Here is a 27,869-nt window from a genome sequence, read left to right on the forward strand (position 1 = left end):
CCTTTTCTTAACAGTGCTGAAGACTGAACCCAGGGCCTCACACATGCTAGAAAAGCACTCTGCTTTTGAGATACAACTCCAGGCCATTCCCATTTTTATACTATAGCATTTACTTTTATTTAAAAAAAAAAGGCTTGATGCAGTGATATATAGAAGAGTTCAATGAAAGAAACAACTGTACTTCTTTTCTGGCCATTGTTTCAATCATTTCATTATTCCTTTTTTTTTTTTTTTTGTAGGTCATGGGACTTGAACTCTTGGTCTGGGCATTGTCCCTAAGCTCTTCAACTCAAGGCTACCTCCCTATCCCTTGAATCACAGCACCACTTCCGGTTTTCTGGTTAACTGGCGATAAGTGTCTCACAGACTTTAGTGCCCAGGCTGGCTTTGAACTGTGATCCTCAGATCTCAGCCTCCTGAGTAGCTAGGATTACAGGCATGAGCTACCATGCCCAGCTTTCCATGATTATTTCTGAAAGTAATTTTGTCATACAGAGAATGGGGGCTGTTAAAACTAAGGCCAGCTCTTGGCTCCTCATGGCTGGGAACCCTGTTCTGTACTGATGGATGGAGTAAACCCCTGCAGCACCCAGCTGGGCTCAGTCACTCAGCGTCTCAGGAGAATGAAGGTGGATTTTCTCACGCTCAGCATCCACAGAAACAGAAACTTCTAGAAGGCCAGGCTCCGCAATGGCAAGGGTGGCCATGGCTCCCCAGAGTGAGGATGAGAAGTCCAAGGCTCTGGCCTCTGCTTAGCACTGGAAATGGAGGCAGCAGCCAGCGTGTGGATTCCTGCAGCCGTGACCTACTTCCCAGTCTACTGGCCGGGACTGAGCAGCCATGACCAAGCAAAAACAAGTGCACTGGACAGAGTTCAAGCTAGAAGAGCTTTAGAATAGTGCTCATCTTTTTCTGGAGACAGAGTCAGAGTCATGAATAGAAAAGTCTAATCTTAGAAATTAAACAATTAACCAGTGAGTAGTGGAAAAACTACATATATATATATATATTTTTTTTTAATTTATTTTGTCCATAGTGGGGCTAGGATTACAAACATATGCCAGCGGCACCTGGCTCAAATTCCAAGTCTCAATGTGATGACTTCGGGTGAGTGACTTAGCCATTCTAAGCCTCAATTTCCTTATTTATAATGTGGGGGTCCAGCCCTACCTCTGTAGGCTGTCCTGATACAGAGCACAATCCAGTCTGCCCTTTGTTGCCACTTTAGCTCCATCTCCTTTAGTTTCATAACATCCAATACTGTAGGCCAAAGCCAAGGTGGAACATGGCTGAGGCCCTTCTCAGAGCTGGCTTGTGGCCAGCCTACAAAGTCCCATAGGAATGCAGGGGGCCAGGCATCCAGGAAGGCATTTAGCTTGTCAGAGGGAGAATACCTCAAGGTCTGGCACCACGCATGTTCCGTTCCCAGGATCCTGGGGGTTGTGCTTGGGGATCTGTTAACAACAGACAATGGCCAAGTAATCCTGGCATTTTCAATAAACACGTGCAACACTCTATACGTAGGAATTAGGGGACCTGACTGCAGGTGGGACAGACCAACAAGGAAAAGGGTTGGTCTAAATTGCAATCAGAATACAATAAGGCTTTATTTTTGCTTTGTGGCTGGCTAACAATTATTGAGTTCTTCTTGTATTTCTCTACTAAAGAGGTCACAAGCTGGATAGGCACTTGTGTAGTCAGGTCTTGGGTTTGAAGGAACCTGTATTTATGCTGAGACCCACAGGCTGAGAACAAGTTCTTGAGGTGATGAGAGGAGGTAGGAAAGGAAAGCATATTCTAAGCAGAGGAAACAATGTGGAAAAGCTCACTAAAACAGGAAACTGGAGTTTTCCTTTCCTTTCTTTTCTTTTAGGCGCTGGCCCTAATCTTGAACTCAGGGCCTGGGTGCTATCCCTGAGCTTTTGTGCCCATGGCTAGCATTCTACCACTTTGAGCCACAGCTCCATTTCCAGCTTTATTTGGTAGTTAACTGGAGAGTTTCATGAACTTCCCTGCCTTTGCTGGCTTTGAATTGTGATCCTCAGATCTCAGCCTCCTGAGTAGCTAGGATTGCAGGCATGATACCCTAGTGCCTGGCCCATGGAGTTTTCAAGGAGGTAAAAGACAACCCACCAGACTGGAAGATGAAGGACATATAGTAAAGATGTGTGGAGCCACTGGAACCTGGGGCCTATTTGTTACTGGGTCAGTGAGCTGGCCTTGCTGACTAATACAAGTGGCTCAAGGACGGAGGTGTCCTGGCTGGATTTGAGTGAAGAGGATGACTGACTGGGTCGAGAGGAGTGGAGGCTGCAAAAATGCTGAGGATATATATTTTCAAAACTCCCTGTGGTGTGGAAAGGCTAGAGTTAGGGTGAGAGGCTAAAGGAGGACAGTGATTATCTTATAAAGAGGAGAATGATTTAGTTCTCTGAAATGCTGGCAGGGTGAGTGAGGATTGGAAAGGGGAAAATGCAGCCTGAGCAAAGTCCCTGAGTTGGTGGCAGAAGAGGGGGCTGGAACCTGAGGAGTAGGTGTGGAGTGGGCTGGGGAGGGCTGGCCTCAGCACGGTAGCTCGAGAGAGCTGCCCGCAGAGGTACACACAGTGCACTTTGGCCGTGAGCTGAGTTAGCAGGTCCAGAACATTGACCTGAGGTCTCCCATCATTCAGGTCAGCAGACAAAGCACCTGGACCCTGGGCCCCTGGGCGTTGCTTCTTCCTCCTAAGAAAACTCCCATAGCAGTACCTAACCCAACCTTAAGGACCATGGCCCAAATGGAAAACAAATTAAACTGCCAAATTATGTGGGTTCTATTACGAGCTTGGCAAAAGAAGGTTCAAGGTGAGCGGGTCTTCCTTCTCCTAAGCTTTCTGTCTGTTAGTTTGTGTAGCCCAGGCTGGCCTTAAATTCACAGTCCCTCTGCTTCAGCCCCTCAATGCTGAGATTACACTATACTATGACTCCTCCTCCTCCTATTTTTTGCCAGTCCTGGACTTGAACTCAGGGCCTGAGCACTGTCCTTGGGCTTTCTCAGTGCCAACCCTCTACCACTTGAGCCACAGCACTGTTTGTTTTTTTTCCCCCTATGTATATGGTACCGAGAAATCGAACCTGGGTCTTTGTGCCTGCTAGGCAAGCACTCTACCACTAGGCCAAACTCCCAGCCCCCTCCTCCTATTTTTTTGAGAAGTCTTTTTTGTATATAGTTCAGATTTACCTGGAACTCATGATCCTCCTTCTTCAGCTTCCTGAATGCTGGAATGAGACATAAACTTGTATTACCCACTCTAATATGTTTTCCCCAGTACCTAATTATTTCCTTAGGAGAGATTTTTGGAAGTGAAATTGTGGATCAAAGAGTAGCAACTTTTAAAAGAGTTCTCTATTCTGCCTGCCTGGAACTGCTTCCTGGCAATTTGTGTGAACTTTCCTTCCCACCCGCACTGCGTGAGAGCCTGCTTGAGCAAATGCTGTCTTTGAAGTGGAATAGAAGCCTGAGGTTATGGAGGGGAAGGGTGGGAGGCGGAAAGGTGTGGTTTCAGCAGGGAGACCCAACTGAAAAATCTCCTTTCACAGGGATCCTCAGGAAGGGCGTGCAGAGACCAGTGAGTCTCAGGCCCACTTGGCCTGGTCCATGGGAGGCATTCAAGCAATGGCTGCTGCGCAAATAAACACAATCATCAGCACATTCTGAATTACTGTCATATGTCCCACATGAGAGTGGGGGAGAGAGGAAAAGAAATGCAAAAGGGCAGGGACCAGGAGGCTTACTCCTATAATCCTAACTACTCAGGAGGCTGAGATCTAAGGATCGCGGTTCAAAGCCAGCCTAGGGAAGAAAGTCAGTGAGATTCTTATCTGGAAGTGGCACTGTGGCTCAAGTGGTAGAGTGCTAGGCTTGAGGAAAAGGAGCTCAGAAACAAAGCCCAGGCTCAGAGTTCAAGCCCCAGGACTAGCATTAGGAGAAAAAAAAAACCCTTAGAGCTGGGTTGCAGTGGCTCACACCTGTAGTCCTTGCTACTCAGGAGGCTGAGATCTGAGGATCGCAGTGTGAAGCCAGCCCAGGCAGGAGACTTTCTTTTTTTGAAAAGGAAGGAAGGAAGGAAGAAAGGGAGGGAAAAGAAAGGCAAAGAGCCATATGTTCAACCAGGCCAGTGGTGACTGGGGCAGTAGTGAGAGCCAAACCTGTGTTTGCCCTGTGCTTGGTGTGCATAGTTCTTTCAAGCAGGCAGCACATGGACTTCCTTCTCAGAGCAAGTCCCAGCCTAAGTCAGCCTTGAAATCCAGCCACTGAGAAGCGGCAGGAGAGATCCATCAGACGCCTGTGCGTGCCAGTGTCCCTACAGCTCCTGGGAATGACCCTGAAGGCACAACTGGGCTTCTACAGACCCGAGGGAATCCGGGACAGTGTGGCTGTCCTTGCAGTTTGCTGTGGATGCACTGTCCTCAGTGGGATGACTGACTGTAAGTGACTGCTCGGTACAGCTCTGCAGGCTGAGTTAGGCTGAGCCAGCGTGAGGGTGGCCAGCAAGGGGACCCATGGTGGGGGCTGCCTGTGTGACAGCAGTGGTTCCTGAAGTTTCCATGGGCTTTGTGAGCAGGCAAGATGGATGCAATGTCACAGTTTTCCCAGAAACTGGGTGCCCTGCTTCTAGTGATCAAAAAAGGGAAAATGATGGATGAAAGTGGAGGCTGAGATGCAAGGAAGCTGGTAGAGGCTCCCCCTATTCGAGGGTGAGTCTCCCCTCCATCCTCAATTTCTCTTAATGGTCACAAGGTGTGCAAAGGAGCTTCAGCTGGCAGGTGGCATGCACTCCTGAGGCTTCCCACTTGAAACGGGCTCTGGAGATGGCCTGCTGAGTGATGAGGAGCTGTAACCTGGTTCCACTGCCTGGGCCCAGGGCCACCTTCTCTCCATGTGTGCAGATCTGCTGGAGTCAGTCTCACACCTTGGAGGCAGTTCCGGCTGAATTCCAAGGAAGCTCCGATAGGAAATGCACAGTAGAGGGCTGGGGAAATTCACTGAGAATGTACTTGGGCCAGGCACTCAGTAGATCACACCTGTAATCCTAGCTACTCAGGACGCTGAGATCTGAGGATCTCAGTTCAAAGCCAGCCTAGGCAGGAAAGTCTGTATAGACGCTACCATAACCTACCCCCAAAGCCGAAAGTAGAACTGTGGTTCAAGTGCTAGACTTGAGTACCAAAGCAGCTCAGCAATAGTGCCCAGGTCTTGTTTGAGGATCTTGTCTCTCTAGCCCTTCTCTCCACCCCCCATTTCTTAAACAGGCTCTCTTTATGTAGTTTGGTAGACTGAAGCTAGCTATATAACCCAAGGTGGTCTCCAACTCTTTGGTGTACCTACTTCCACCCTTCCACCTCCTGGGTGCTAAAATTACAGGCATGTGCCATGCCTGGAAGGATCTTTTATTTTAAGTCAACACTTTTATAGCATACCTTGTAAAGCTCTGTGCTAAGGGATTTATCTTTTTTTTTGGTCAGTCCTGGAGCTTGAACTCAGGCACTGGGCACTGTCTTTAAGCTTTGTTTTGCTCAAGACTAGTGTTCTACCACTTGAGCCACAGTGCCACTTCCAGCTTCATCCATGCTAGCAAGCACTCTACCACTATGCCACATACCCAGCCCTGGATGTTTTCAAATTGAAGGCATAATCTATACACCATGGCAGGATGTTTTGATGAAAGGTCCCTAGTTAAAAGGCAGCCAACAAGCTTCAGATTAGAGGAACAAACAGAACAAACAGCTGTGATCAGTCCACCATTCACAGAGCTCAACACAGGTCTCCGAGTGCTGGACACTCAGATGGACTTGTCTGGGGTTGTGAGCTTGGGCATTCAAAACCTTGCTAAGCAGGAATCTTCTAGTGTGCCTTGTAGAGGATGGGACTCAAAATTTCTCAGAGACACCCTTACCACCCACTATCTCCAAATACTTCTTTCCTCAGACAGAGGGTGGGTCAGACCTTTAAAAGTTACCATCACTTGATGATAAAGATATTTCACAGAGAAATTTCTGACTTGTCATGAAGAGTTTGGAGGATTGGCTAACTCTGGGCTCATTCCTGTGAGATGCCATTATTAGCTGGGTGATTCACAGCTCCACCCCATGGGGCCCCGGTGTCAAATGACATCCCATTTTGCACTTTGTCCCAAGAGATAACAATGAGTTTACTGCCACCTACAGAACTAAACAGTATGTGGATCCTCTTGGGTTCCCCCCACCATGTAAAATACCCTCAGATGACATCACATCATTTCCAGACACCTATTTTGATTAACAAGAACACTGGAGGGAGCTAAGCCTCCTGGACCTAAGAGCATTTATCTGTGCATGTGGAAGATGTATTTTGGCCCAGATTGTTCTAGAACATATTTAGTTGTATCACTGCTACCTGAGCCTTAGGCTAGAGTAGAGACAAGAATTCTGCAAAAGAGGTTGATGGCCTTTTCCATTGTGTTTATTTATTCATTATTGGCAGTATTAGGGCTTGAACTGTGCACTTGCTACCACTTGAGCCATGCCTCCAGCCCCCTTGATGGCTCTACACCAAGTTCCCACTGGTGAGAGGCACCCCAAATATATGCACCCCAAGTGTCTGAGTGTCTGGACCCAGCAGTTTTAGTTAACAACCCTTTCACCAGGACAGGTGAAAAGAACTTATCCCTAAACTTCCACTTACACATCCAGGAAGGAAAGAAGAGTAAAATATGCCAGACAATCCTTAAAGCTGTCAAGCAATGAGGACAAGAGGGTGAGTGGCATGGCAGTTACAGGCAGGTGGAGAAAGAACCAGATTCATCTTGGTTTATGCAGGGTGCTTTAGAAAAATCCCATCAACTGGGAAGCTTAAGAGACAATAAGCAGTATTTTCTGGCTCTGGTTGATTCTGTCTGGTGGGAGCTGCTATTCATAGCCAGTTGTTCACACTGTGAGCCAGCTCTCTGGGTTCTCATTCCTGAGAATACCCCCTCTAGGAATCTCCCCAAGACTACCTCTCTCCCCACTATGACCTTGGGAGTGAAAGGTTTTTGTGTTTTTTTTTTTGTTTTTTTTTTTTTGTCAGTTGTGGGGCTTTAACTCTGGGCCTGGGTGCTGTCCCAAAGCTCTTCAGCTCAAGGCTAGTGCTCTACCACTTGAGCCACAGCTCCCCTTCTGGTTTTCTGGTGGTTAATTGGAAATAAGAGTGTCATGACTTTTGTGCCTGGGCTGGTTTTGAACTGTGATCCTCAAATCTCAGCCTCCTGAATAGTGAGAGCCACTGATATGAGTCACTGGTGCCTGGCTAAGAGTGAAGATTTTAACAAAGGAATCCGAGGACACCAATACTCAGACTGGAGCCAACTCCATATGATGGGTGGAAGGAAAATGAAGTTGATGAGGTTGACAAAATGTCTCCCTTATTTGTCTGATTCTAAAAGTGTTTTGTGCACTTCTATAGGATTTTGGCAATGAGAAATCTATTTGTGATGTAAGTTGTATAACAATAAGAAACTTGAAGTCACACACACACACACACACACACACACACACACACACCCCAAGAATTATGGCCCTAATGGTTTTTGAACCAAATCCAAGCGTAGGTTCTGTGACCTGCATTATAAAAGGCTCACCACAGCAGACGGATGTGTGCAAGCCCTTCACGCAACTCCATCTGTGGACTAAAAAAATAAAAGACTCTCAAACCACACTAACCTGGGTCTCCTGAGTGCCCAGTAACAGGTGGAGCAAAGGGGTGGGCAATGTCACTCTTCTTTCTCTACTCCGTTTGCTCTTTGGATCGCACAGTCTCCCTGGACAAGAATGCCTCATTAACCTAATTTTGTGGCCACAAAGGCTCTTGAGTAATGCAAGCACAGAAGGGAAAAGCAAAGATCCACTGGCAGAGACAAGGCTTCCCCTGCCCCAGACAGCTCCTTCTGCTCGGATCTGGACCATGGAGAAAGATCAAAGCCCCTTCTCAGTAGAGGCTGAGGCGTAGTGGAGGCTACTCAGCCTACGGTAAAGTGAGAGGATCCATCTCCACACAGAGCCATTCTTTGGAGGATTTTGTTCCAATGTGTGCTTTGGCCTGGATGGTTTTTTTTCTCCTGAGAGCAAGCTCTAGGCTGAAGCTGGCCTACTGAAAGCCAAAGGTGGTTTGTCAAAATCAGTGAAACAAGGGTCTCCCCAGAAGAGATGGCAGGAGGAGTTGCCCATGTTACGAAAGATATTGGGAATGTTCTGGAAGGCTGCTGCCAGGGGACACATCTGTAAATCAAATCAGGTGTCCCAGTGATGGCCTCCATCCTCCGAGAGGCCAAGCCTCCTTTTCATAAGACCTCAGCTGCTGGGGTTTTCCAGCCTAATGAACCAAGTGCATCTGAGGGTCCTTGTGTGGGGAGGCCAGCACTGGAGAGAGGGGATTGGTGTGAGGCGGCCATGCTGGGAAGTTGCTATCCACACAGAGGCTGGGGAGACAAGGAGGCCTCCATACCAGGGGCACCAAGCCCTCTGAGGACCTGCTGGTCACCTCTGAGGACTGATGCTGTGGTTGCTTCTTGGTTCTGAAACCTTCAAGGAGTGGTGGTTGGTGGTGGGGAGCTGTGCAGGTGGGGTTCTGAAAGACACCCCCCTTCCCTTCAAAGAGAGCCGCGTTGGGCAAGCTGGATACGAAACCCATGCCCAGTTATTCTAAGAGAAGGCAGTGGCTGGGCTGTGGATGGCAGTGTTCACTTTCTCTCCTTCCAAACAGGAAGTGCCACCACTCTGGAGTGGCACACACGATGAGGTCATGTGTGCAAGAGCACTTTGAAGGAAAATACCATTGAGGTAGTTTGCTCCACAATAGGATCTAACAGGGAAACCGTAGAGCGAGAGACACAACCAGTCAGCCTCACTTTTCAGGATGCTCTTCACGGGAGGTCTCTCCTGGGATGCTCAAGGATCACCCTGACTTTGGCATCAAAGTCTCCAGTGGTTCCCAGCTTAAGTCTTTGCTCACACAGGAAGGATGAAGGCTGGGGTGTGTGCGCCCCTCTGTCAGAGTCACCAGTGATGTCCTTGCTGCACAGCAATCTTGTTGAGCATGATTTGCCAGAAAAGGCATATCACTGCGCCCGAGAAGCCGTCTTTTGCTTATGGGTGAGATCAAGCATCATTTTCCTAGTTAATCTCCTGTCCTGCTTTTGTTCTTTTTTTTTTTTTTTTTGCCAGTCCTGGGCTTTAGCTCAGGGACTGAGTGCTGTCCTTAGACTTTCTCAAGGCTAGAGTTCTACCACTTGAGCCTCAGCACCACTTCTGGCTTTTTCTATGTATGTGGTACTGAGGAATTGAACCCGGGTCTTCGTGCATGCTAGGCAAGCACTCAACCACTAGGCCAAACTCCCAGCCCTGCTTTTGTTCTTTTCCTAGGAAGTTCCTGTTTTTAATCTCTTACCAGGTATGGGTACTTGGAAGCAATTCAATTCTTTTTTTTTTCAAGTCAGTCCTAGGGTTCAAATTCTGAGCCTAGGTGCTGTCCCTCAGCTCCTTTTTGCTCAAGGCTAATGCTCTACCACTTGAGCCACAGAGCCACTTACAGCTTTTTTTTTTCTGTGATTAATTGGAGATAAGAGTCTTATGAACTTTCCTTCGCAGGCTGGCTTTGAACTGCAATCCTCAGGTCTCATCCTGCTGAGTAGCTAGGATTACAGGCATGAGCCACTGGCATCCAGCCTTGGGAGGCAATTCTAAAGACAGGCAGGGGGGAATAAGGAACAGCCCTTACCCTCACTGGGACACCAAGCCCCACCGTGGGGCCTATGGCTAGGAGCTCAGTTAACGTGGGAAACCAGGCCATAGCAGTCTTTAACACTTGCCTCTGTGGGGTACATTTTAGAGTGGGATGTGACAGGAAATGATGGAGATGTCTTGAATCTATTCCCCTAAAGTCTCCTTTGGAACTCTGGAGCCAGCAGCTCCCAACATCTTACAGAGCAGCTGTCAGGTCCTCCTCCTTCAGCAGTGCCCCCTTCCCTGTACTAGGATGCATCAGGTAACTAGAAACACAGAGCGGAATCATGAAGCTGTTTATGGAATATTTCACGTGATTTATCTGAATGGTTCTTAACTTCAAGATACCCAACCAATGGCTGCCTCCTTTATCCTTACCCAGAGCTTCTTATTACAGGAGGTACTCAAATGACCGTGGAAAGAATAAGTCATGAACACCTATCTAACTGAGGACCTCTTTTGTCTAGAGATGGTGAGTAAAGTTCAAATTAGTTTAGTGTTTTCAAAGCCCACTTCTGGGCAGCAATGTCAGCTTCCTCCGTTCTCACTCCCCACTTTTCAAAACTACTTACTTTGGTTCTGAGAATGAGAATTGTCAAATAAAATGCAGGAGGCCCAGTTAAATTTCAGATAAACTATAGATAATTTTTTTTTGGCATGGGACATACTGACTGCATTGACTTTCTGCTATAACAAATGAACCACAAACCTAATGGCTTAAGGAAATATATAACAGATTAATTCTCTCATATTTCTGGAGGCCCAAAGTCTGAAATCACTATTACTGGATTGAAATCAGGGGTTGGCAGGGCCAGGTTTCCTGGGAAAGTTCAGGGGAGAAGCCTCTGCCTGCCTCTTCCAGCCTCTGGTGGCTGTTGGCAATTCTTAGCTTGTGGCTACATTGCTGTAATCTCTGCTTTCTGAATCTCTTTGATGTCTCTCCTGTGTTTTTAGTCTCCCTCTGCCTTACTCTTTTTTTTTTTTTTTGCCAGTCCTGGGGTTTGAACTCAAGACCTGAGCACTGTCTATGGGCTTTCCCAAGGCTAGCATTTTGCCACTTGAGCCACAGCACCACTTCTGGCATTTTCTATGTATGTGGTACCAAGGGATCAAACCCAGGTCTTTGTGCATGCTAGGCCTACCACTAGGTCAAACTCCTGGCCCTCTGCCTCACTCTTTTGTGAACCTGTGACTGCATTTAGTGTCTACCAAGATTCTTCAGAATAATTTCCTTAAGAGCATTAATATAATCATATCTACAAAAACCCTTTTTGAAAGTAATGTCATATATCTGAAAATGGGATGACAAGATCACAGATTCTGGGGTTAGAACTGATATCTTTGGGGGATTTTTTTTTTTTGCCAGTCTTGGGCCTTGAACTCAGAGCCTGGGTACTGTCCTTGCGTTTTCTCAAGGAATTGATTGAACCCAGGTCTTTGTGCATGCTAGGCAAGCACTCTACCACTAGGCCAAACTCCAGGCCTTTCGGGGGATATTTTGTAGTCTATCTTTAAAAAGTCTTTTGGGTACTAATAATGCTAGCTAGTAACACCTATAATCCTAGTTACTCAGGAGGCTGAGATCTGAGAATCCCAATTCAAAACCAGCCCAGGAAGGAAAGCCCATGAAACTCCTATCTCCAATTAACCACCAGAAAACTGGAAGTGACACTGTGGCTCAAAGTGATAAAGATAGCACCCAAGTCCTGAGTTCAAGCCCCATAATTGACAAAAAAAAGTTCATTTGATAGTGGAATTTGAACTCAGGGTCTTGTACTTGGTAGGCCGGTGCTCTTCCTCAGACTAAGATAGTCTTAATTTTTTTTACTAAGTAGTAATAAGTTTATTGCTGGAATACAAGACATTTTCAGCAACTAGGTATAAGTAGATGTATCTCATAATATAAACTGATTAAAATTGAGGTTGAAAAGTTTGGTAAGTTCTTTATACATTTGAATCTTTAAGTTCAAACTTCTCTTAAAACTAATAATGAGCCAGGTGCTATAATCGTAGGTGGCTGAGATCTGAGGATCGAGGCTTGAAGCCAGACTGGCAGGAAAGTTCATAAGACTCTTATCTCCAATAATCTATTCAAAAAGCTAGAAATGGAGCTATATCTTGAGCAAAAGACCCAGCAAAAGCTCAGGGACAGGACCCAGCCTTTGAGTTCAAGTCCCAGGAGCAGTGTGAGCATGCGCACGCGCACACACACAAACACACACACACACACACACACACACACATACACACAGAGCAAGAATTTTGGGAGAACTTAATTTTCAAAACTGGGATACAATGAATTTATATCTTCACTTCTGAAAGCTGAATGAAAAATTAACTGGGTTCTAGTATCCAATGATAGCTTTTAATAATGGAAAAATATTTAAATATGAGAATTCCTTTTGAAACATAGAGTTCACATACTACAAACAGAAGATATGGTATGATTCTATTCCCAATAAAGAGAAAGTCTTGCTCAACTAGACCTAAAATCTACATCCTTCCATGAAACACTTAGAGCTCATCATTTATTAAAGAAAATAATAAAAGGTTTACAAAAACTCCCATGGGTGCTTCAAATGGTATCTTTATAATTCAAGAACACTAAGGATAACTCATTTACCTACCCACCTCCCCTTTCAAGAATACACTAAATATTTTATCTAGTGGTCATGCACAGACTAGATCACGTCTTTATACATACATGTGGCTATAAGCAAAGATGACTGAGTCACAATTTCACAAAATTTAATTTATCAAACAAGGCCTCTATTGTATATTTGCATCAATAGTAGTATATATAAACCACAGTGTGTGTGTGTGTGTGTGTGTGTGTGTGTGTGTGTGTGTGTGTGTGTGTGTTGGCAGCATTAAGAGATTCAAACCCAAGGCTTACAGTTGCTAGTAAGAACACTACCAGCAAACTACAACTCCAGCATTGACCAACAACTTTATAAAGAGCTCTTTTACCAATTTATGCACACAATCTTAACATGGTAAATTAAAACAGGAGGCTGGCCTGGAGGTTTAGTCTGTGTGGTATTCATTCCCTCTTCCACTTAGTGCATCAGTGAACAATGGTGGCACTCATGGCTCAGCAGACCACTGAAGATACAACTACTAAAATGGCACTGGGTAAGAGGGGGCGTCTACTCCCCAGGGGACCCCAAACTCTGCAATGAGGTCATGTGGTAGAAATGAGTCACAAACAGAAAACAGAACATTTTAATCAATCTTTTAAATCACAGCTAGTACTTTCAGCCTTTAGTTTTAGAAAAAATAAAAACCAACAAAACAAATACGTGTTACTAAATGAGTTACTTTACTCTATCACCCGTAACCCATGATGGCTCTTCTTCTTCTTCTGTGTCTTTCTAGATTCCTGGAAACGTGATGGGACTGTAGGCTTGTCCCCTGTCTCCTCCAGCAGCCATACCAAGAGCTGCCACCTGCTCAGCCTTGCTCAGCCAATCCTATGGCTATGATCCGTGATTTCTACCCCACTCTCGATTACTGCATTTGTGGGGCCCATGGGTATAAAGATTACCCACTGCCTGCGAACACAGCTTGCGCTGAATACCTCCATGTTTTACTTTGAAGCAAAAAGCTATCTGTTCCCTTATTTGTCCTGTGATACAAGCCCTCAAGCTGACATTCCAGATCTCTGCCCTGTCCAACTTTAGCCAGCTAATCAGCTGACCAGTCAGCCAGCTAGCCAGCTAGCAGCTAACCAGGTAGCCAACAAACTAACCAATCTTTTTTTTTTTTTGCTTTGTTTTGGAATCAAAGGTGGTTGAGGTCTTGTCTCCCCCAAAGCAGGGACTAGCAACTTAATAAATGACAGGCCCCCCAGGGGAGAACAGTGAATCCAAAATGGGAAATCAGAAGCCCTGGGTTCAAATTCCCTGCCAGCCATACTAACTATGTTATATCAGATGCCACTTAGGTCTCCAGAACCCTATTTCACTCCCCAAGCCCTACTTATTCCCCCTAAATGTCAATGTATGAATGTGTAAATGAAGATATTTCTTTTTTTGTGGATGCTGGGATGGAACCCAGGGTCTCACACATGCCAGGCATGCCTTTTCCCTTCACCTGAATTGAGGAGAACAAATTCTTCATTTATCTGTGCAACATGAATTAAATGACACCAGCTAAACTATACAGTACCATTTACTTACTAGTAATTGGGGGAGAGTACTCATCTCAGCACCCTGAAATCATACTGCACACAAGACCATCCCTCTCTGTGCCTCTCACTTGCCTTTCCCAAATGCCTAGAGGCTGGCATCCAAGTTAGACTATTAGAGTGACTCCTAACTTCCACTAATTACTCCCAATCAGGTCCACCTTAGTGTATCTGGAAAGTCAGGTCATCACAAGTGTTCTCTGAAAACTTGGGGCCCGGTGTGGAAACCCCAGGGAACTCAGGAGACCCAGGGCCATCTGTATGCACAAGAGCCTGCATCTGCCACTTGGTAGGGGTGGGGGTGGGGTTGCTCAAGGCCAAGGCTAGCCACCTCTGGCATGGGTTGCTTTGAAGGATTTCCTTGTGGAATTACTTATCTCAAAAATATTTTTATATACAGATATGACCCCCTCCCCCCTCCCACAGAGCGGAAGGAGGGTGAACTGAGTGGGATCTCTTATCTCATATATGGTGTCTTTGCTGTACAGCTGGAAGATTTTCTTTAAAAAATTGCACAGAAGGTGGATGGCAAGGAGGGAGCAGAAATGGGCTGTGGTCTTAGAGGGAGGAAGTGTGGAAGTCCCTGGGAGGTGCAGAAAGTGAATTCCTGGCCATACCTGTGACTCCTTCCCTCCTGTGCCCCACTGCCTCCACTTTGCAGTTGCAGTTGCAGTGTGGAGTGTGGGGCTCAGGCAAGGAGCCTGGCAAGCTGGAACAGGCTCAATTTCCCCTCCTCACCCCGACTCCCTTTTTTCGGTCAGTCATGGGGCTTGAACTCAGAGCCTGGGCGCTGTCCGTGAGCTCTTTCACACAAGGTTAGTGCTCTACCACTTTGAGCCACAGCTCCACTTCTGGTTTTCTGGCAGTTAATTGAAGATAAGAGATAAGATTTTCCTGCCAAGCCTGGCTTCGAGCTGGGATCCACAGATCTCAGCCTCGTGAGTAGTGAGGATTACAGGCGTGCACCACCAGCACCTGGCAGGAACCTCTTTTCCAGCATCAAAGCTTGCTCTATTTAAAATAAATTTCCCTCTGTAGATATTACCTGGGAGCTGAGCATCTTTTCCCTGAGTTCAAACACCAGGCTACCTTATCTTCATCTTCTATCCCCTGGTAGGTAGACCCCCTTTCCTCCAAGTGTATACATTTCTCCTGCTTCCTGACAGATGGAAGAAAACAGAGCTTCTCTGGTAAGTGAGGACCATGGCACTAAATTTGGTTCTGCCGTCACCAGCCACATGAAGCAGCGGCTTGGTTTAGAGGCTTGCTTTCAGCTTGAAATTATTTCTCTGGGTTCACGTTACATGCAATCCATTTGCAGAGTTAGAGGGCACACTTCCTGGGTCATTAACACTAAAGACATGTCCCTTGGCTCTTCAGTGGCTGGCAGAGCATGGAGTTGGTGGGAGGGACCTGAGAGCCAGAGCAGGGGCAGAGCCATGACTGGCACGGGGCCCAATCCATCTCCTTGCCCAGTCCTGGAATCTCTCAATTTGATACTCTGAAAACTGGGATGGGATAATGCCCCTGCCTCATCAGGCAGTGAGGTTTAACAAAGACATTTTCAGGCAAACAGACGCAATCTACTACCGTACTGTTAGCTGAATCTTTGGGCAGCCACACTAATTTGGTCCATCCAGGTGACTATCAGGTAGGTTTGGAAGAGGGCAAAGTGAACAATGAAATAACATTTCAGAGGAAATATGATTTTCATTATTTTTAAGTTCAGAGTAATAAGATTGTGAGCTAGTAAGTAGTAGGTACGCTATATTTAAGAGCAGATACAAAATGTATCTGAAATCAGCTTATTTTATCTATTAGCCCTCAACCCCATTTATCAAGAGTATTCTGTGCCAGGTATGGTGGCTCATGCCTATAATCCCAGTTTCCTGGGAGGTAGAGACAGAAGATCAAGGTTTGAGGCCAGTCTGGGCAAAATCAGTGAAATCCTCTCTCAGAAACAAGTTGGGTGTGATAGTATACACCTATAACCCCAGAAGGCAGAGGCTAACAGTCAAGGCTGGCCTGAGCAGAAAGCACAAGACCTTTTCTGAGAAACTAAAAATCAAAGGCTTCACTGTGTGGTTTAGTGAGACAGCACTTGACTCAAGAAGCCCTGGGTTTAAAAAAGAAGAGTGAGTCCACCAACCCTGTGACTCCATATACCTAAGGCTACAGGAAAGCAGGGGACACAGTCCCTGCCCTCAGAGGACTCCCTGCACACAAATAAGACAACAGAGCACCCGCAGTGCTGCAGTGAGCAGGGGGAGAAGGGAAGAATCAGAGCTGTGCAGCCCTCAGGAGGACAGGAGCAGTGGCTGAAACAAGAAGGGAAGGGGACTTGGATGAGTGAGGGATGAAAAGCACACCCCTCCATGAAGAGACTAGACAAGCTGGTGGCTGGTGGGAAGGTGGCAGGAGGCTGGGCGTGGCTTATCAGCAGGTAACAGAGCCTGACTGGAGACTCAGGCTTGGACAGTGCTGTTCTGAGAGGAATTTGGCACTGGAATGCAAAACAGATTGGATGTGGATTCTGGAAACAGACGTGGGAGCAAGGATTGTTTCCATAATTGTCTTGGGGTAGGTGAGAGTGCTTACATCTGTTTTGGTGCAGACAGAATGGTCTAGGGAAGGGGTAAGTCCAGGTGACAGGAGGAAGGACCTGACAGATATGCTCCAGGACTTGGAGGGAAGAGAGTCCAAAGATTCAAGTGGAGGGGACAGGGTGTGAATGAGTGCAGCACTGATGTAACCAAAGGACAAAGGCCTGGAGCCTTTAGGGGTGCAGGATGGGTGTTCAAACCAGACCTATGGGCCACCATCCAGTTGGGGGTTCTGTACAAAATCCCCACCAACTATGAAAAACCTCCCTTTCCCAGAGAGAGACAAATAAACATCAGCCCAGCTCCAAGTCAATTTAAAGCCATTCCATTAATAAGCCATCAGAATCTTATCCCATCAGTCAATGCCTGGTTTTAATTTAATCACTGTGGCCTTAATCGATTGTTGTCGCCTGCCAAACAGTCTATGTGCCAGGAGAGGCCGCCCTGGGCATAATTAGAATCTATACCAAGTCCCTGTCTGATTAGGAAGAAACTAAAAACCCCAGAGAGACAGGAAAGGTCCCAGGAAATTCCATCCAAGGACCATGACATAAGCCAAAATATAAAAGGAAGTCCCAGCCCATTTCCGGAGAAGCCTGCACTGGCAGAAGTTAGAAATCACTTGGGGTCACACAAAGAGCATCCTAGCCACAATCCTGCACCCTGCTTTTGGGTCTTCTTATCAAAAAAGGAGACAGGAAAAAAAAAAAAAGGAGACAGATATAATGAATAGGGGCTAGACTGTGGCTGTCTGTCCATCGTTCCTGGGTACGGGCCTTGTGACCCAGATTTCACCCCTGGGAACCAGCTGCCTCCTCTGGCTGCAGCTCAGGAGCGAGGTGGCAGCAGCTGAACCATTTCTGTCAGCAGGCCCCAAGGCACTTGAGATCCATGTTGCCTGCAGCTCCCAGGAGCCACTGGCCTCCCTGCACGCTGTCTTCTGAGATGCTCCGAAGAATCTGCACACATCTTTCATCTCAGTTCTGTGACTACCAGGGAGAAGAGAGAACAACCCTGGTTTTCCTTTCGGAGGGAGAAGACCCCATAACACTCCCTTTTCACAGACAAAAGTAAAGAAGCGTGTAAATCCTTCCTTTTTTGTGAAAAGTCTCTTAATCAGTCAATTCAATTAGCAATTAAATTCAGGGCCTAGGGAGCCTGAAGATCTAGTGATCACAGAGGCCGAGGAATGAGGCAAGTACTGGCTTCTGGAATTTGATCTTGCAGCAAACAATCAGATGGAATCTTTTTTTTAAAGTCTTATTTTAAACCTCAGCCCCAACTGTCAACTTAGAGCATGAATTTTGCTGATTAAATTTTTTCTCCTACGTTTTCCCATCAGCCATTAAATATTGGTTCATGATTATGTATAGCACTTAAGAGACATTGAAAAGAACATGTTTCAATGTATTCTGCCCTTATTAGCATGCCGCAGGGAAAGCTTAGCCAGCAGTGGCCTTTTCTCAGGCGCTGCTGAGCTAGGAAGGAAAAAGACTTCAGAACTAGAAGAAACTGAACCAGTCAGGAGAGAGATTCGAGTGTGGCACATTATCCCCAGAGGCTTAGCCAGGGAAAATACAAAATAGGTTTATAGAAGGCTCAGGTGAGTTTGTGAATACTCTGTACATTATTCAAGTGGATTTGGGATGTTTGGAAAAATCCGTCCTTCTGGACTATGCCAACTTTATGGTAGGCAGTGGCAGATGCAGAAGCATAGAATTGGGGCCCAGGTACAAGAGCCCTTATTATTACTTTATTACTTTATTTATTTATTTATTTATTTAGTGCGTCATGGGGTTTGAACTCAACCTGGGCACTGTCCCTGAGGTCTTCAGCTCGAGGCTACCACCCTACTCTAGAGCCAAGCCCCCCTTTCCATTTTTTCCTAGAGGTAATCGGAGATAAGAGTCTCAGCTCCTTTTGTGCCCGGGCTGGCTTTGAACCTTGATCCACAGATCTCAGCCTCCTGAGCAGCTAGGATTACAGGCATGAGTCACCTCGAGTGGCCCTTATTCTTCGGAAAAAGACAAGACAGGGAACAGATGGCAGAAGGGCTGGTGACAGCTCCAAATGCTATTTCTAGTGCTTCTGTCAATGAGTGGCTTTGAAAAGGACCCCAGGCAGGAGGAAGTTAACATTTTATTTGTAGAACCAACCTTTGCTTTATCTGCTACACTGACTTAATTCCAGTACACTAGGAATACCAAAGCTGATAGTTGTTCAAGTTTCAGCAAACTCAGTATAGAAAAAGTACAAAAAATATGTGAATATTCACATATATATACATATACTTACACATGGAACATACATGTGTGTTTGTATACATGTATGTGTATATATGTGTATATAAGTTTCAACCTTTCCTTAGGCATTTAAGCACCTGGCTTGAGATTTAATCTATCAAGAAGTCTCTTGTTAAGGAAGAAGGGGAGGAAAAGGAAGAAGAGAGGCAAGAGGTGGGAAGAGGAGGGAAAAGGAGGAGGGGAAGGAGGAGCAGGAGTACAATCAGTTCAGAGAAATCAGCACTCTTGGAATGATTTGTAAAGCAATGGCAGAATTGGATTTGATCCTGCACATGAGTCTGGGTTTTTGTCTGTTTTCTTGTTTTATTTATTTTTTAATGGGGACTTTTTATACCCCTCCCCAATTCTGCTCCCAGGTTTCATAATTTGGTACAATTTGTTATTCCCTGGAAGAGACACCATTTCATTGTCCCATCAGCACTTCCTTCTTGTCATTTGAGTTGGCTACAGATCACATGGCTAGCAGCTAAGGACTCTGGGGTTTTCTAATACCCTGGATGTCCTGGGGAGGAGATGAGAATAAAAGTGCATTCCTGGGCTTTTTTTCTGAATGTGATACAGCTGCAACCTAGGTATCACTCAGCTTTCCCCAGCAAACAGAATACTCAGCTATGGATGGGAGGAAACTAGCAACTGGAGCAGAGATGAATTATGTCCCTTTTTCCTTTCATGCCAGGATTTGACAGGGGGTGGACAGGTTAAAGGGAAGATCACGAATGCAGCATCATCATTAGTGGCTCCAGATCTAACTTCTGCTGGCTGTTTCTAAGTTGTTAGATCTTGATCTAAAACTCTTTTCACAGTACATAGTAGAAGCAATGAATGCTCACTGGAGTCTGATGGGGAGAATTTTGTATTTCCCCCTTATGTTAGTATGACTTCCAAGTGCTGATCCTGAAAGAAAAAGATGGGTGTGCAGAAGGGTGTCCATCTTCTATTTAGCACCAAAACCCCCACCATGGGTGCTTCCCCTTAAGAAGAAGCATAAAAGTGAAGTCCCAAAGCTGGGGCTGGTATCCACACCCAGGGGCTGCTTCTCCCACAGCCAACCCCATATCCAAGGTCATCTGAGCTTCTTCAGAAACCTCAGCCCATTTCTACTTGCTGCAACAATCACACCACTTAAATAATTGCATGACTTATTTTAACTTGTTAAAAATGATCATGTAACTTAAATAAGTGTAAGGTGCTAGGATGCAAGCACAAAATGCAGACTTCATACAACTGAGTAGTATTTGCTCTGTCAAATGGGGTGTTAGACACTGCGTGGAAATGAAGTTCACATTGCCAAGAGTTTGTTGCGCTCAGATTACTCCACAATGTACATCTGGAGTCAGGACTCTAAAGAGCTCTACAATGCATTATGAACATGTTATAGGCAAAAGAAAAAAAAACAAGAATTGCAATCAGTTACTCCAAACACAAAGAAAAAGTATGGGGTCTATGTCAAAAGATGGTGAATACCCATTTATTTTGTTTAAATAAAATATTTTAATTTATTTGATTTGACAACAGGGTCTTGTTATATAGCTTAAACTGCATATCAAACTCACAATCCTCCTTCCTCAGCCTCCAGAATGCTGGGATTATAGTGGTATAAGATCACACATGGCATATCTATCTATCTATCTATCTGTCTGTCTGTCTGTTACCTACCTACCTACCTACCTGTATCTATATAATTTAAAAAATGACTTCTACTATGATGACATAAAAGTACCACACTAAGATTGTTTTGTCTTGTTTTCATGGATGAAGGACTTCATAAGACTAATTTATTGATTCACACAGGACTTATGAGATGTCTGGAACTCCTGGAACTCCTAAGATGCAGCCCATAAAGCACACATAAATGAGGAGTGTACTTTGTTTTGTCATCCTGCTTCAAGCCTCCTCTGCACCAGGTTGCCAACCTGTTCATTGTGAAGATCTCCTGTACTTCCACTGCCTGCCTTCCATTACCGCTTTTACTTTATCAACCAACAGCACTCACTTTTATTCAACTAGTAAACTACAAAGATGTCTGGCTTGCCATGCCAGGCAGAAGGAAGGGAGACCTCAGTTCAGACTGGTGTCGTCCACAGTCTGTTCCTGGCTTGGAGTGGATTTCAGGAAGGAAGAGGATAGGCATAGTACAACAGAGAAGTCCCTTGGCCTGTCTGTAACCAGAGCCTGTGCGTGCCTTTCAGATGGGTGCATGAGCCCACGTCCTTAGTGATGAGACAAAGGTGTTCCCCACTAGCTAGCACTGGGAACCCACTTGCAGGTGCAGAGATCTCCCTTTAATAGCGGAGCCACAAAATGCATTTCCTGCGGATTTCTATAGAGTCTCTGATAGGGCTCAGCAAAGAGTCCCCTGAAACATTTACAAATGCTCCCCTTCCAAATGAAAAGAAGCCTCCTGGGAGTCCTCTGAGTATGTCAGTTTTGTTGAAACCCAGGCCATCTGCACTGGCAAAAACCAAAAAACACCAGACCTTGCCTGGTGGACTCTCACTGTCTCCCACCACATGGCCATGAAGACAGGAAAAGGATTCCTGGACAATCAGCCCTGCCTGTGCACAGGGGTGATGATGGTTGGCATCCTGTGGCCAGAACAGGCAGGCTGGAAGGGTAGCCATGGATGGCAGATGCATTTTAGTTTTGCCTGCTGGGAGTGGCAGAGAGTTCCAAGGACAGAAGAGTCAGAGGCAGCCCCAACACCTATCAAATAAGGGAATTATGTACTGCAGCACCTGGGCCTGGTCAGTGAGCACAGACCCCCTTTGGCCTGAGGAGACCCCAATGCTTGAGATGAGGGTCCTCCATACTCCCCAACTAAACACTCACTCCCGGTCTCAGAGCTAGCCCGAATGGTGGGTGCCAAGACTCAACCTAAGAGAGGGGCAGACCTAAGGGGAGGATCTGACTTGACCTTAGCCACAGCTGATTCTGCCTCAATCCCCCAATCCTAACTTCCAGCCTTCATAGCACAGAGAAGTCCAGAAACTCTGGATGTGGAGGAAGAGGCTTAAGGTCTGATAAATGAAGCACCAGAGCACCCCATGTCTGGACCAGATCAGAAATGGAGATCTTTAACCGCATTTTTTAAAACTCTATTTCAGACCATGCTGCGATCAGATTCTTACAAGCATTCCTTTGTGATTAATAGCTATGGAAGCAGGATCTGCTGTGTAATCAAAGTTGTAGGTTTTGACTGGGGACCTACGCGAGCCCACAAAGGTTTATTAAACCCACAAGAGGCTTAGGAGAGTGGGTGCTGGCATCAGAACCCCAGGCTCCACTACTCACTCACTGTGGGATCTCATTGTGTTATGAGCATCTGTGGGCGTCAGTTTCCTTATCGGTAACAAAGGCAATAACATCACTCACAGGAGAAGGGAGTTAAATGAAATCATGTCTAACTCCAAGAAGCCATTTGATGGATGTGGCCCAGCAAGAGTGCCTACAGCACAGGCTGCCCTACTGACATACTGGACCCAAACATTCTTTGAGGAAGGCGACTGGCTTGTGTCTTGCAGGACCTTAGCAACATCCCTGGCATAGCATCCCAGGCTCCTCTCCTGTAGCCCAGCTGGTAGGCTGGGGTCTTCTCACCTGCCAAGGTGCCCCAACACCAGTGCCAAGTTATCTTTGGTCAGGTGGGTACTTCTGGAGTTATGGAGAGCTGAGGAAGAGTCTCTGGAATGAATAATGAAAGAAGCAGGAAGGGAGTGGAGAGGGAGGAGTAGAGGGAGCATGGCTGGCTCTCCGCCTCTAGGAGGAGTGGCTCAGGTGGTAGCCAGGTAGAATATAGCCTCTCCCCCTTTCCCTTCCCCTTTTGGTCAACAAGAGAGAGGCAAGCCCTGAGATCAGACTATAAGGTCCAAAGCAGAGCAGAGGCAACTGTCTGGGTATCATTTGGAAACAGAGCTGGGACAATTTGGGTTGGATTTGTCCCCTAAGCTTCCCAATGTTTCCATTCTTATTTCTCTTAGTTACTCTCTTGACACAGAGGTTTACATTTTCTCTATTTAGTTGTTAGGCAAATATAGAGTAAACGCCTACTATGTGTCTAGTCCAATACATTGGCCCAAGGGTGTGTTTATTTGTTTCAGAGTGAGTCCTTTTCAAGGTGGAAGGAATATATTGACTAAAGAAATAGAAGGCAAGGTTCCAATTGGAAAACCACCATCAAAACAATTGGAAAAGTAACACATGCTCACACCTGCAGCTAAGAGCCTCAATGATATTATACAAAGCTGATGGAAAGTAGAATAAAACATGACTTAATACTTCACAATGAATAAGCTGCATGAACTGTAGAAGGAAAAGTTAGCCTACAGAAAGGACACCATAATTCTATCTTAGTGGCAGGCTAATCTTGACTTCTAAGGATATGTGAGTCAAAGAACACGCTCAATACAAGGGATTCCTTTTCCCAATGGGAATAAACCTGACCTTTCCTCAATCTGGCAGTGTGTGGCATTATCAATTTCCTTTGTTCCTGTCTGGAAAACAGTGCCTGACACTAGAAGTCACTTAAGAGTCACACCCTTTCACCACTATGAGTGTGTGCAGGCCAGGTCTCTCTCTATAAGACAGGGGAACACAGTCATGGATTGTCTCTCACCCCCCCCCCAACCCCGCAGCAAAAAAAAACAAAAAACCAAAAAAAACCCCCAAAAAACAGCAAAGCCAACAAATTCATCCAAAGGTGAACTGGAGGGTCTAGCCAGGTGGGTTTTGTTGTTGTTGTTGTTTTAGACCACCAAAAACACATGTGCTAGGCAAATGTTGGTCAAGGAATGAAGTGATTCCACAATCACTCGTGACTGCTGGGGAGCCTGGAGAGAGGGAGGGTGGGGTGCTAGTTAACTATCCGGTCCTTTATTTAGAGAAGGTCTAGAGATGGGAAGTGATAAGGGCTTCTCAGGTGGAAAAATAGCTTCACTAAACACAAACTGACATCCCAGATTTAATGACAGAAAATAAGGCAGGCAGACTTTTTCCCTTTCTGCTATAAACCAGTCATACAGCAGGGGTCCCACAGAACTCCAAAGCCACTCCCCCGAGTCTGGGGCTTGAGCCCACGTTGTCATTGTCATGGGTCCCTTCATCCATCCCCATCTGGAACCAGCCAAGATCCAAGACTTGGGACTTACAAGCTCCGGAGTGCCAGAGGGCTAGTGGGGTCTCAGCTGACATTACAGAGCCCCTACCTGCTTGAGGATGGTGGCGTGAGAGTGGGAGTTGAATGCACATACATGGGGCCGGGATATTTTTGGATGTGCTGTGTCTGTCTGAGCACTGCACCATCCCTGTGTCCCACAGGTCTGGTGGTGAAGCGAGCAAATAAAGAAGGAGTGTCCCCAATCCTCATGGCATGAGGGGGGCCATCTCGTGGCCACCGCAATCCTCCATTAACATCGCCTAGGCAACGCCAGCGCCTGGCCACATTACCAACCCCTTCCAGAAGGGACCGAAATCGAAGGCGCGTGGCTGGCGCTTTGTTTGTGCGTTGAGCTAAGCAGGCTCGCCCCTCCGACCTTCCCCCAACCGATGGGAGGTGACACTGGTGCCGGAGCCTCGTCCAAGGCTCCGGGCTCCCTCGTCCAGGAACGGGGCTCCTGCAGCCTACTTACAGGGAGGGGAGTCCGCCCAAGGTCTTTGCATCCATCCTTGATCTGCTCGGGCACCACCTTGGGCTGCACGGAGCCCTGGAAGCGCCCAGACCCGGTGATGGGGGGAGGTGGGGGGGGCTAACGTCCCAGCCAAGGCGGGGCTCGCCTGCCAAGCCATTCTCCGGAATTCTGAGCAACCCCGGCGGCCTGCATGGGCCGCTCCGCCTCCACCATGCTCACTGGGTCCAGAACCGCGCACACCCCGCTCCCGTCAAGGCTCAACCACAGAATCAACCAGAAAAACCACACGTACCAGGCTCATCAAAGACTTGATCGCTGGGACTTCGCCCTCCACCCCTCTATTCCCAGCCAAGGGCGGCGGAAAACTTGGACTGGGAGTGGAAATCCCTCACTTCGAGATGAATAAAATAGTGTGAGCCGGTAAGCCCACAATAATGAAAATACACCAGCGATGCCTCGCTGGATAGCTCTGGCCGCTGGACCAATCAGAAGGAGCCACCGGTCGGGGCTGGCGCCCCTTCCCCCTCCGCCCTCGGGGAGGCTAACCCAGCATCCCCACCCCGAGGTGCTCAGCCCCAACGAGGAGGGGCGCGCCAGGCCCGCAGGTCCTTGGGGGGGGGGAGAGGACGCCTGCGGTTCCCATGGCAATCCTCCACGGTATTCCCACCTCTCCCACCACCTCTCCTACCCGTCTCCCTCCCAAAGATGGGTGTGGCCGCAGCACAGGGAGGGCCTAAAGCCGCCTCCCCACCCCTGCATTCTCTGCCCCTGGACGCCACAAGGTGAACGGCGGGGAAGGGCCTGCCTTCCAGCTCCTTCCATCACCGGGAACTGGTTGGCTACGTTGGGGTGTGTCTCCCCCCCCCCCCGTTGTTTCCAGTGTAGGGAGGGGTGTGGTCCTTTCCGGGCCACCATGGAGACCTGTGGCCCCACCCCCAGCTAACCCTGCTTGGCATCGGGCCGAACTCGTGGGAAGTGCTGCGCGGGGTCACCGTCTCATTTCAGCGTGGGGGGCGGTGAGGACCCTGGAAAGGCCTGAGATTCGACAAAGGGATAGAAACGGGGGGAAAGGGTGGGTGTGGGGGGGGGGAGGTTCTGGGGGCGCTGGGAATAAAAGAGAGCGCAGATCACAGATCACGTAACCTCTACAAACAAAGCGGGGCGCTCACCCGGCGCTCCCAGGTGGACGCCCCCCGGGGCCCACGTCGGCAGCAGCAAAACCTCTCCTCTATCAGTCCCTGCCCTGTCCCCCAGAGCCCGGCCACCCGACCTGGCATGGCACGATAAAGACGTGACACGCTGCAAAAAGATGGCCCCTCGCGTTCGGGGGGGGAAGGGTGGGAGTGGGAGGTGGCACATCCCACGCTCCCCCCCTCGCCCACCCAGGTCCCCACCCACTGCCGCAGTGAGGGGCGAGCCTTGCGTGGCTGCCCTCTCCTCGGGTAGGGAGCGCACACGCCCGGCGCCCCGCGCCCAGCGAGGAACGTGAAGGACCCGCCCCGAAGTGCACCTGCAGCCTTCGCGCGGGCCGCGCCAGGCCGGGTGACCCGGGCCTCGGAGCTTCCCCGGCGAGGTCCGCGCGCTGTCTTCTCCGGGGCACGGCGCCGCGCGGGTCTCCGCGCCGGGAGCGCGCAGGGGGAGGGCGGCTCCGACAGCGCGCCCGGACCCCTCCCCAGCTCCCAGCCCTCCCAGCCCCCAAATGTCCCCTGCGGGATTTTTTTTGCCTCCAGAAGGAGAAAAAGGGGAGGGGGCGGGCTACTGCCTAAAATCCAGGCGACAGCGGCCCTCCCGGAGACGTGTCATCTTTCCTAGAACCTTATCCATGGCTGAAGGCAAAGCGGGTCAGAGAAATCCGATTTCAGGATCGGTTTTGGGGGGTCGTCATGGGACTCCCTCCTCTTTTACACACACACACACACACACACACACACACACACACACACACACACACACACAGGCCCACGCCCATTGCGGCAAAAGGCTGAGAGCAAGCGTGCAGAGCGGACCCCTCCCCAGGGTCACCGCCGCCCGCGCCCCCCTCCGCAGAGCCCCCCCTGGAGATCAGCCCCCCCTCTCGGCCTGGTCCCCCCCAGGTCTGCGCGAAGAAGGTTGTGCAGACCCCCCCCCTAGCACACAGGACCACAGACACACGCACTCTCTCGCGCGTGCATCTCTTGCACGCGTTCCTTCCCCAGCCCCGGAGCGAGCGCCCCCGTTACCTGCACCCCCTCCACCGACGCCCAGCGCAATAAACCCATCTTTGGGGCGAGGGACGGCGACGTGCGGTTGTCAGAGGGGCGAACCGGGAAGCCGATTTCGGAGCCTGGGTGCTTACCTGATGGCCGACGGAAGGCGAGGACAGAAGAGGACAGTGAGGAGAAGGCGGCGGCGGCAGAAGGTGGGCGGTGGCGGCGGCGCTGCTGCTGGTGCCCGAGCTGGTGGGTGGCGGAGACTGCGAGCGCGCGCGCGCGCCAAGGAGAGGGCGCGTCCCCGAGAGCGGCGGGCGGCGCAGGCGCGAGCGGCGGGAGCGCGAGCCTCCCCAGGGGAGGGGAAGGGCAGGGGTGGGGAGGGGCAGAGCGGATAGCGAGGACTTCATAAGCGCCGTCCCCTCCAACCACCAGTGGGCGCGAGCGAGCGCCCCTCCGCTCAGCCCTCCGGTGCCGCCTGGCTGGCTGGCAGCAATCTGGGCCCACTCCCGCCACGCCTCAGGCCGCGGCGCTGACCGCCGCGCGCACGCGCGCTCCACGGCGCACGCGCACTGTCAGCTTCCCGCGGCTGAGCCTTTGTCTTGTGTAGGGGTCTCCTCGGTCCCCGCGGAGGGCTGGGGCTGCAGGGATGCTGTCCCTTTCCTGGGCGCCAGCCCAAGGGCAGTGTCTTATCCTGGAGAGGTCCAGAGCAGAGTCCTCCCTAGCTGGATCTCCAGGCTGTCCACCCAGAGGCAGGAGATGTGGTCCTTTGAGTGGGCCTCCTTTTCCTAGGGTATTGACCAAAGGGACTTTCCTTAGCAGGTACTCTTGAACTCAGTCTGATTTGGTGATAAAACAGTTGGATTGGTTTGGTGCTTTTTTTCTTTTTTAAATCTAGGGACATTCAAATCGATATGGTATTTGTGACCCTAGTGTGGGGGGGGAATTCTTAAATAAAGTTCTAATGGCGCTTATCACATTGCAAAGCATTTTCACATGCGGGTATTTTTATCTCATTCGTGGAAACACCTTTATACTGGAAGTAGAGCTTGAAATCTCTCTTTTTTAAAAAGTGCTTGCTAGAGATGGCCACTTGGATGGCACCTGAGCCAGAAACGGGTCCTAGCCTAGGGTCCAGACCCTAAGCTTTGGCCTAAGCTTGTATTTATCTGCAGCACTTCATCAAAG

The 27,869-nt window shown here is 48.4% G+C and overlaps 1 protein-coding gene across 7 annotated transcripts in view; it reads right to left on the minus strand.

The window, feature by feature from the left end:
- Positions 1-26,935, minus strand: part of Mapt (microtubule associated protein tau) — a 94,404-nt gene extending 67,469 nt beyond the window's left edge. For 3 of the 7 annotated variants that reach the window (XM_090350012.1, XM_090350011.1, XM_090350009.1), the window contains exon 1: positions 26,831-26,930. The gene's annotated coding sequence lies outside the window, so the exon portion shown is untranslated. Of the gene's footprint in view, positions 1-26,830 lie in introns of all 7 variants that reach the window. The other 4 variants (XM_090350008.1, XM_090350007.1, XM_090350013.1 and 1 more) reach the window with 3 other exon arrangements.
- Positions 26,936-27,869: the final 934 nt, after the last annotated feature.

Source organism: Megascapheus bottae, chromosome 17, assembly GCF_031878675.1.
Source record: "Megascapheus bottae isolate mThoBot1 chromosome 17, mThoBot2.hap1, whole genome shotgun sequence".
Classification (NCBI taxonomy): Eukaryota; Metazoa; Chordata; class Mammalia; order Rodentia; family Geomyidae; genus Megascapheus; species Megascapheus bottae.